The sequence below is a fragment of the Herpailurus yagouaroundi genome, unplaced genomic scaffold, assembly GCF_014898765.1.
Source record: "Herpailurus yagouaroundi ecotype Mexico unplaced genomic scaffold, PumYag 139, whole genome shotgun sequence".
Taxonomy (NCBI): Eukaryota; Metazoa; Chordata; class Mammalia; order Carnivora; family Felidae; genus Herpailurus; species Herpailurus yagouaroundi.
In genome coordinates, this window is record NW_024412394.1 from 34,241,866 (window position 1) to 34,252,142 (window position 10,277).

At 34.7% G+C, this 10,277-nt stretch overlaps 1 long non-coding RNA gene across 1 annotated transcript; it reads left to right on the forward strand.

Moving 5' to 3' along the window:
- Nucleotides 1-386: 386 nt before the first annotated feature.
- Nucleotides 387-1,402, forward strand: LOC121029134 (uncharacterized). The gene is made up of 2 exons (XR_005789608.1): nt 387-555; nt 889-1,402. It is a non-coding gene; the product is annotated as an uncharacterized LOC121029134 (long non-coding RNA).
- Nucleotides 1,403-10,277: the final 8,875 nt, after the last annotated feature.

Here is a 10,277-nt window from a genome sequence, read left to right on the forward strand (position 1 = left end):
ATGAATTACTAGTAGCCTTTTTGAACTACCTAGATGATACGACTTTAGTTTGCAAATGCTCTTGTACTGATTTGTTAAAATTATTGGGAAAGCCTCTTTTCCCCCAAACCCATTGTCAAGTTTTAAGACAGTTAATTTTTCTATTTTCTTCCAGTTAGCCCTTTATTTTTTTTTTTCAACGTTTATTTATTTTTGGGACAGAGAGAGACAGAGCATGAACGGGCGAGGGGCAGAGAGAGAGAGGGAGACACAGAATCAGAAACAGGCTCCAGGCTCTGAGCCATCAGCCCAGAGCCCGACGCAGGGCTCGAACTCACGGACTGCGAGATCGTGACCTGGCTGAAGTCAGACGCTTAACCGACTGCGCCACCCAGGCGCCCCTCTAGTTAGCCCTTTAATTGGAGATTTAGCCCATCGAGATTCTATGCTGGGAGAATTACCTATTAAACCTCTTACCTTGAGTAGTTTTGCCTCCTGCCAGTATATGTCTTCAACACCAACAGCCTGTGAAAATTGAATTTCAAGTTCACTTGAATTTGGCAAATATTTCTTAAGGTAGGAACTCAGAATTCTCATTTTCATTAGTTTTTGGCTTGTAAGGGAGGCTGATCCACAATGCCAGAAACAGAATACCAATAATGTGTTTCTTTTTAACTTCAGGGTGGTGGTGGTGGTGGTGGTGGTGTGGTGTGGTGTGTGTGTGTGTGTGTGTGTGTGTGTGTGTGTGTGTGTGTGTGTGTAAAAATATCTGCTTTCTAATATTGATCAGTGAAAAGTCAATAACTATCTGAATTACATATAATGCGCATGTCTGAGGATAATATCAAAATTCTTGTGTTTCTTTAACATTTTTTTATCACCTGCTGTTGTCAATTTGTGTTGTTTCAGTTTACCTTGCATTTGAATCCATGAGAACCCCTCAAGAATATGTTCTACACAGAGTCTGTGGCCCCCAACAACACCACATAGTGAGTTTTCCTTCTGGAAAGGTGATGATATAAAAATTCAGTTTCTTGTAACCTCTCTCAGAAAACAAAGAACATATCATGTCATCAAACTCCCTGATAAATCTTTCCTTTTGTTTGTTGTTTGTTTATTTATCTTTGAAATTACATTTGCTTGTAATTTATGTTTCTATAAAATAATAGAGACATACAAGCATCTCAGTGTCCCAAATGAGGTAAGAAATTTGTGTTTGGAGCTCTTGTATAAATTAGATAATGAATCAACCTATATTGTTATTTAAAGGATCTATATTCTAATGCAGTCAAGAGAGAATGTCACAAAGAGCCCTCAAACTGGCCATTTGTTCCCTGACTCTTTTACTACCTCTTTCATGTTGGTCCTATGGTACAGACAGGAAGATGTCAATTTTTAGATATAAGTAATTCTGATATTGCTTTAACCTTCTAGAATACTGCCGAGATAGCCATACTTTCTTGACATTCCCTGGTGTTGTATACATTGAAAGATTTTATTTTAAATGGAAAATATTTTTCTTAAGAATAACTAGCACCATTTTTCCAGGCATAGACTAAAACCTAAAATTCTAAATATAGAAGCAAATGGTATACAATGAATGACAGCAAAACTCCCCACCTCAATATCTTCAAAGACTGGCTTTAAAAGTATGTCTAAAGCAGGATTTCTCAACCTTGGCATTTTGGGTAGGATAACTCTGTTGAGGGTGTCTGCGCATCTCATTTTTGCTTATTCAAGGGCTTTATGGTAACCATAGGCCTTCCTGTCTTGATAAATGTCATCAGGGTATTCCTAACTTCATTTTAAGAAATAGCATGGGCTATTTCAGGGAGATCAAGGAAGTTTCTGTTACTCCAAATATTCCAATATGTCTAATACATCCCAGAGAATCCTTGTAAAATTCATTCCTTTAAGAATTCAGTCCAAGGACTGACAATCTGGGATTCATAAACTTCAGGTTTTATAAATTGTTTCAGAGTGTCTGTGAACCCTAGAAGTTGTATGTAAAATTATACATATGCTTTTCAGACTTTTTCTAAGGCTTTCACCAAATTCTCAAACCTCTGACATCCAGAAGAACTTTAGAATGATAAATTCACAGGTACTCTAGGGTGATGAATTCAACACCTATCACCAAACATCTAAAATATCACATATATTTTAGAGTCAAAATTAAAAACTCATTAGCGCTTGAATATTGCTGTTAGAAGTATAATAATATCTGAAGATATATATGTTAAGGTTTCTTTTGTTTAATTATATCTAGTAACTTGTAATAAAGTATTATTAAACAACAAATGAGTGCATGGCCTGGTATATTACCAGGTATGGTTGCTTTCATTTGTTTCACAAATAGTTCACCTGAAAGCTATCATCTGCAAAATTTCTTAAAATTTTACTTCTGGGTTATTTCAAGGTTTACCCATAAAAGCCATATTTTGTTTACAAGTTCATATTTATTTTTTTAAAAATTTGACCTCAGATAATAGAACAAACGTGTCTGACATATTTAAATTAGCATAACGCTCATTAAGTTCATCCATTTCATCACACATGACTCAGTTTCATCCATATTGTCACAAATGACAAATTTTATTTTTTATAGCTGAAAAATATCCATATATTCCATATATATATATATTCTCTATATATATATATATATTCTCTCTATATATATATACACACATATATATATTCTCTCTATATATATATACATATATATATTCTCTCTATATATATTCCATATATATATATATATCCATATATTCCATATATATCCATATATTCCATATATATATACTAGCTGTGCAGAAGCTTTTTAGTATGATGTCATCCCACTTATTTATTTTGTTGTTGTTGCTTTTGCTTTTGGTGTCAGATTAAAAAAATCATCATCAACACCTATATCAGGAAGAGTACCACCTATTTTTTTCTAGGAGTTTTATGGTTTGAAATTTTACATAACAAATTTTAATCCATTTTGAGTTAAGTTTTGTGGATGGTGTAAGGTGGTAGTTGACTTTCATTTTTTTTAATGAAGTAGCTTTCATTCTTTTGCATGTTGCTGTCCAGTTTTGCCAACATCATTTATTGAAATGACAGTCCTTTCCTCATTGTATATTTTTGGCTTCTTTGTCATAAAGTAATTGGCCATACATGTGTGGGTTTCTTTCTTGACTCTGTATTCTGTTCCATTGATCTGTGTGTCTGTTTTTATGGAAAAACTACACTCTTTTAATTACTATACCTTTGTAAAATATTTTGAGATCAAGGAGTGTGATGCTCCAGCTTTGTTGTTCTTTCTCACAATTGCTTTGGCTATTTATAGTTTTCTGTGGTTCCATACAAATTTTAGGATTATTTATTCTATTTCTTTGGAAAATATCATTGGAATTTTGATAGGGATTGCATTGGACCTATAGATTGTTTAAGGTAGTATGGGCATTTTAACAATGTTGATTTTCCAATCCATGAGGATAGAATATTTTTCTGCTTATTTGTGTCTTCCTCAATTTCTTTGATTAATGTCTTTGTCATTTTCAATATACAGGTCTTTTGTCTCCTTGGTTAAATTTATTTTTAGGTATTTTATTCTTTTTAATTATAAATGGGATTGTTTTCTTTATTCTTTCTGATAGTTTATCGGTGTATAAAAAACAACATAATTTTGCATATTGATTTTGTATCCTGCAACTTAACTGAATTTTATTAGTTCTAACAGAACTAATGGAGTCTTTGGGGTTTTCTCTACTATCATGTCATCTGCAAATAGAGTTTTTCTTATTGCAAATAAGTAAAGTTTACTTTTCAATCTGGATGCTTTTTATTTATTTTTGTTGCCACATCAATGCTATGTTAAATAAAAGTAGTGAGAGTGGACATCCTTGTCTTGTTCCTGATGTTATAGGAAAGACTTTCACCTTTTCACAATTGAGTAGGATGTAAACTGTGGGCTCATCATATATGGCCTTTATTATGTTGAGGATCATTTCCTCTATACCCACTTTTTTGAGTTTTTGTCATAAATGGATGTTGAATTTTGTCAAATGATTGTTCTGCATCTGTTTAGTTGACCATATATGATTTTTGTCCTTTTGGCCTTCATTTTGTTAATGTGTTACAGTAAACTTGGTTTGTGAGCATAATTCATTCCAGAAACATGCTTGTAATCCAAAGCACTTGTATATCTAAGTGAATTTTCCCATAAGAAATAATGGAAACTCAGATGATTCATTCCACAACACAAAAATATTCATATAAAAATAATTATAATTCCATAATATAAGACACAATAAAATACAAAATATAAAGAAAAATAAACAAGTTAACCTGCACTTATCTTTGAAAACCTTCGTGGCTGGTGTAAGGGAGACAAGAGAGAGGAAGGTTATTGTGTAAGATGACTTCCACTATCACTAATGGAATCACCGCTATCTATTGGCTCATTGGAATCTTTTCCTGCATGGGGACCATTGTATAGGCTCACACAGATGTTGACTACAGTGCAGTGCAGTATTAAAAAAAGTCTTGTCATATACTGCATTTAATGTAACTAGCAATAAGGCAGCAGAGGAAAGCAGTCTGACCTAGAGTGAAGCAAAGCATTCTTAAGTTTACTCTTGTATGGAAAAGCAAAAGACTGTCCATAATTGCTTTGAAGTGACAAAAAAAATACACTAGTGCCAGCTGTGGGCACCTTCCAAGGTACTGAAAAATCACTGATTTCTGCCAAGGACCACGGCCTGAGACTGAGCATCGGAGCATGGGGGACAATCACCCACACTCCCGCAGGGAGCGAGAGAGAAAAGAGTCCTTGGTTCAGTTGTGATCATGTGACATTTGGCATCATGTGCTACTCATATTGCAAGACATCATTTGTCTATCAAGTTAAAATTTATTAGAAATGTTTGCTTGTATTGCAGAACACTCACAGAACAAGTAAGTTACTTGCAGTCCAAGGTTTTACTGTATATCACATTGGTTGATTTGCAGATGTTGAACCATCTTTGCATCCCTGGAATAAATAACACTTGATTGTGGTATATGATCCTTTTAACATATTGCTGAATTTGGCTTGCTAATAGTTTGTTGAGAATTTTTTTCATCTTTGTTCATTGGGGATATTAACAAAGCCTATTTTTTCTTGTGGCATCCTTGTCTAGTTTTGGTATCAGGGTAATGCTGGACTTGTAAAATGAGTTTAGTAGAGTTCCCTTCTCTTATATTTTTTGGAAGAGTGTGAGAAGAATTGGTATTAATTCTTCTTTGAATGTTGACTGGAATTTACCAGTGAAGGAATCTGGTCCTGGACTTTTGTTTATTGGGGAAGTTTTTGATTATTGATTCAATCTCTGTAGTAGTACTGAGTCCGTTCAGATTTTCTTTTTCATCATGATTCAGTCTTTATAGATTGTATGTTTCTAGGAATTTATTCATTTTTTTTAGGTTGTCCAATTTGTTGGCATTTAATTATTCATAGTAGTCTATTACGATCCTTTGTATTTCTGTGGTGGCAGTTGTAACATCTCCTCTTTCATTTCTGATTGTATTTATTTGAGTCCTCTCTCTTTTTTTTGTTGGTGAGTCTAGCTAAAGGCTTGTCAACTTCATCTTTTCAAAGAACTGGCTCTTAGTTTAATTATCTTCTCTATTGTCTGTTTAGTCTCTACTTGATTATTTCTACCTTGCTCTTTGTTATTTCCTTCCTTCTACCAACTTTGGGCTTTGTTTGTTCTTTTTCTAGTTCTTTGAGGTGTGAAGTTAGGTTGTTTGAGACTTTTCTTGTTCTTGAGGTAGGTATTTATCACTATGAACTTCCCTCTTAGAACTGCTTTTGCTGCATCCCATAAATTTTGATACATTTCCATTTTCATTTGTCTCAAGGTATTTTTATATTTCTTTTATTTCTTCTTTGATTGTTTATTCAGTAGCATGTTGTTTAATCTCTACATATTTGCAAATTTTCCAGTTTTCTTTGTGTTGGTGATTTATACTTTCATACCATTGTGGTTGGAAAAGATGCTTGATATTATTTCAGTTCTCTTAAATTTATTAAGACTTGTTTTGTGGCCTAACATATGATATATCCTGGAAAATGCTGAATGTTAACTTGAGAAGAATGTTTATTCTGTTGCTTTTGAATGGAATGTTCTGTATCTATTAAGTCTATCTGTTGTTTAGAGCCAATGTTTTTGTATTGATTTTCTGTCTGGATGATCTATCCATTAATATATGTAAATTATTAAAATACCCTGCTATTATTGTATTGCTGTATATTTCTCCCTTTGGGACTGTTAATGTTTCCTTTATATATTTAAGTGTTCTTATGTTAGATGCATAAATATTTACAAAATTATGTCTTGTTGGAATGACTGACCCCTTTATCATTTTGTAATGCCCATATTTGTGTCTCATTGTGGTCTTTGTTTTAAAGTCTTTTGTGTCTGATATAATTATAACTACTCCAGCTTTCTTGTGGTTTCTTTTTGCATGGAATATCCTTTTCTGTCCCTTCACTTAAAGGGACTTATGTTCCCTTACATCTAAAGTGAGTCAGTTGTAGGCAACAAATAGATGGGTCTTGTTATTTTACCCCATTCAGCCATTTTGTATCTTTGAATTGGAGAATTTAGTCCATTTACATTTAAATGTACTTATTGCCATTTTGTTAATTGTTTACTGGCTGTTTTTGTAGTTCTTCTCTATTCTTATTTGGTGCTCTTCTTTTGTGGTTTGATGACTTTCTTTACTAGTACACTTATATTCCTTTCTGTTTATCTTTTGTGTGTTTACTATAGGTTTTCACTTTGTGGTTGCCATAAGTCTTACATATAAAACTTATAATAACCTACTTTAAGTTGATAACCATTTAAGTTTGATCCCATTCTAAAGCTTAATATTTTTATTTTCTATCCCTCATGTTTTATGTTTTTGATGTCACATTTCACATTTTTTAAAAGTTTATTTATTTTTGAGAGAGAAAGTGGGGGGTGGGAATAAGTGGGGGAGGGGGAGAGAGAGAGGGGACAGAGAATCCTAAACAAGCTCCATGTTGTCAGCGCAGAGCCCAATGTGGGATTCAAACTCACAAATTGCGGGGCTCGTACTCACGAGCTGTAAGATCATGACCTGAGCTAAAATCAAGACTCAGATGCTTAACCGACTGAGTCACCCAGGCGCTCCACATTTTACATCTTTTTATCTTGTGTATCCCTTAACTAATTCTTGTAATCATAGTTACTTTTACTATTTTTGCCTTTTAACCTTTATAGTAGCCTTGTAATTGATTAATCCACTACCTTTAGTATATATTTATCTTTCCAATGAGATTTATTCTTTCATATGTTTTCTTGTTACTAATTAGCACCCAATTAGTGCTAATTAACAAGAAATGTTAAAGGAACTCCTTGACACTAATTAGCACTAATTGGGTGCTAATTAGTGTCAAGGAGTTCCTTTAACATTTTTTTTTTAAACTTTTTTTATTATTTTTTTATTTTTGGGACAGAGAGAGACAGAGCATGAACGGGGGAGGGGCAGAGAGAGAGGGAGATACAGAATTGGAAACAGGCTCCAGGCTCTGAGCCATCAGCCCAGAGCCCGACGCGGGGCTCGAACTCACGGAGCGCGAGATCATGACCTGGCTGAAGTCGGACGCTTAACTGACTGCGCCACCCAGGCGCCCCTCCTATAACATTTCTTGTAAGGCTAATTTAGTGGTAATGAACTAACTCCTTTAGTTTTTGCTTGTCAGGAAAGCCTTTTCTCTCTCCTTTTTGAATGTTAATTTTGAATGATAATTTTACATGGTAGACTACTCTTGGTTGGAAATCTTTTTTCTTTTACCACTTTGAATATATCATGCCACTCCCTTCTGGCATGCAAAGTTTCTGCTGAAAAATCAGGAAACAGTCTTATGGATGTTGCCTTGAACATCACAAGTTCATATGTCTATAATTTTTAAGTGCTAAATTTTAGTTAAATGTTAAAAATTACAGAAGCTAATATTTCAGAAAATTAATCAGCTATTATTTTTAAATTGCAGCCTAAATAAAAAATTGAACCTAAAGTAAATCTTGGTATGCATGAATGTTGGTTAGTAGTAATAGTAGTTAGTATCTATTGAACACTAATTGCATGTCAGACCTATGCTAAGGCCTTTACATAAACTATTTCATTTAATCTTCACAAAAGCCAGTGATACAGACATTATTATCCCTACTTTATTTTTTTAATGTTTATTTATTTTCAGAGAGAGAGAGAGAGAGAGAGAGAGAGAGAGAATGAGTGGGGCAGGGGCAGAGAGAGAGGAAGAAAGAGAATCCCAAACAGAGTCCACATTGTCAGTGCAGAGCCCAACCCAGGCTCCATCTCAAGGACTGTGAGGTTATGACCTGAGCCAAAACCAAGAGTCAAATGCTTAACCTACTGAGCCACCCAGGCACCCCCTCATTATCCCTACTTTAAACATGAAAGAAATGAAGACAGAGAAATTCAGTAACTCAACCAAGAACCAGGATCCCACAACCTAGAAGTTTTTTCTGACTCTAAATCCTGAGCAGTTTAAAAGCAATTTATTAGTAATTATTGTTCCATGTTTGATTCTCACCACCCAAAATAATATTGGGTCTTGTTGCCCCCTGTTTCTTCCTCATTTTTAATCTTCCTATTCACATGGTAAAGTCTCTTCTTTCTTAAAACAATTTTCAACTCCGTACCTCTTTTTCTCAACATGCTTCAGTCTCACATACAAAATAAGATGCAAAAATAAAAACAAGGCAACTTGGTTGCAATCCCACTTTCTGTTTTTCAGGACACCTGCCTCTCACACAAACTAACTCTTTACTTTAAAGATTTCTACACAAGACCCAATGTTTCTTTGTACCATTTTGATCCTAAACCTTTCCATGATCCAGAGCATCCCTGCCACAGAGCTACAGACCTCAAGATGACCATAACCTCAAGCCAATGAGCTCCGGCTTTCACTGGCCTTCTCCTTTTGCCCCAAGTGGGCCATGAGTCTTACCATTTGTAGCCATGACTCAAAAAAGTAGGAAGTGTTACTGTCAGTAGCCAAGCAAACAGGACTAGTCTCTAAAGTCATTGGTTTTCAAAGATAATTTTAACAATTTTTTTTTAATATAATGCTATTCAGAAGCCTCATAATAACAAATCCCCAGTTAAAATTCCAGGAACTTGGATGCCCCTCTCTTGTCAATTACTGACCTGTCTGATGGACTCCAGGTGTTCCCCTATAGCTCTGAGCAGCAGTGTTTGAAAACTGTGTTGAATATTTAAGAGATATCAGCCTTTTAAAGATACATAACTATATAACTATACACACACACACACACACACACACACATAGTGATATATAACTATAACTATAACTAAATATATAGGTAGATTCTCTTAGATGATCTGGTCAGTTCCTCAGCCTTCCCTTATAAATAAAATCAAACAAAAATATATTGTTTTTCCAACATGCTTCTTCCTTCCAAGTAAAACTAAACATGAAAAATGCATATATTATATTAAATTGGACTTTTGTGTAAATGTTAGTTTATCATTTAAAAAATGATAGTTTTTATTAAGAATGTTATAAAGGTTGAATCAATAGAAAGTGTCCAAGTTGCCTCAGACCTCACAACTGGCAGTGAAAGAAATACTGTCAGTCAAAATTGCAGCTCTGTTGTCCCATCTAAATGACTGCTCAGACTCAGCTACAGGACCTGTGAGAGTGGCATGATGGCCATTCAAGTGTCACATGAGTCAACATTGTGTTTTGTTTAGAACCTTTCTCAAACCCAAATCCTCTGCTTGCTGCTACCTCTTTCTTACCCTTCTGAATCATTATCTCTGCTCCCTCATTTTTTAATTCTTTCTCTGCCCACTCTGACCTAATTCCCATTTCTACATTCTACAAGGAAACAAAAAACAGAAACTACTTCTTCAAATGATTTCTTTGTTGCCACATCCAAAATCCTTGTCTCATTTGATCTCTTTCCAACACTTCTCTGTTGAAAGTTCTTTTCTGGCTATGGTGGCATTGATTCTTTGCAGTTACTCCACTTTCTCTGTTTCCATCCATCTCCTCTCTTTTTCCTTTCTTCCTTCCTCCATACCCTACCCTAAATGCTCATGCTCACCAACATTAGGTCCTCAGGCCTCTTCCTTTTTAAGCTGATCTATGTGTTTTCCCAGGTAATCCTATCCCAAGCTATAACTCTCATCCATTCCATATATGTGTGTGTGTGTGTGTGTGTGTGTGTGTGTGTGTGTGTGTGTGTGTGTGT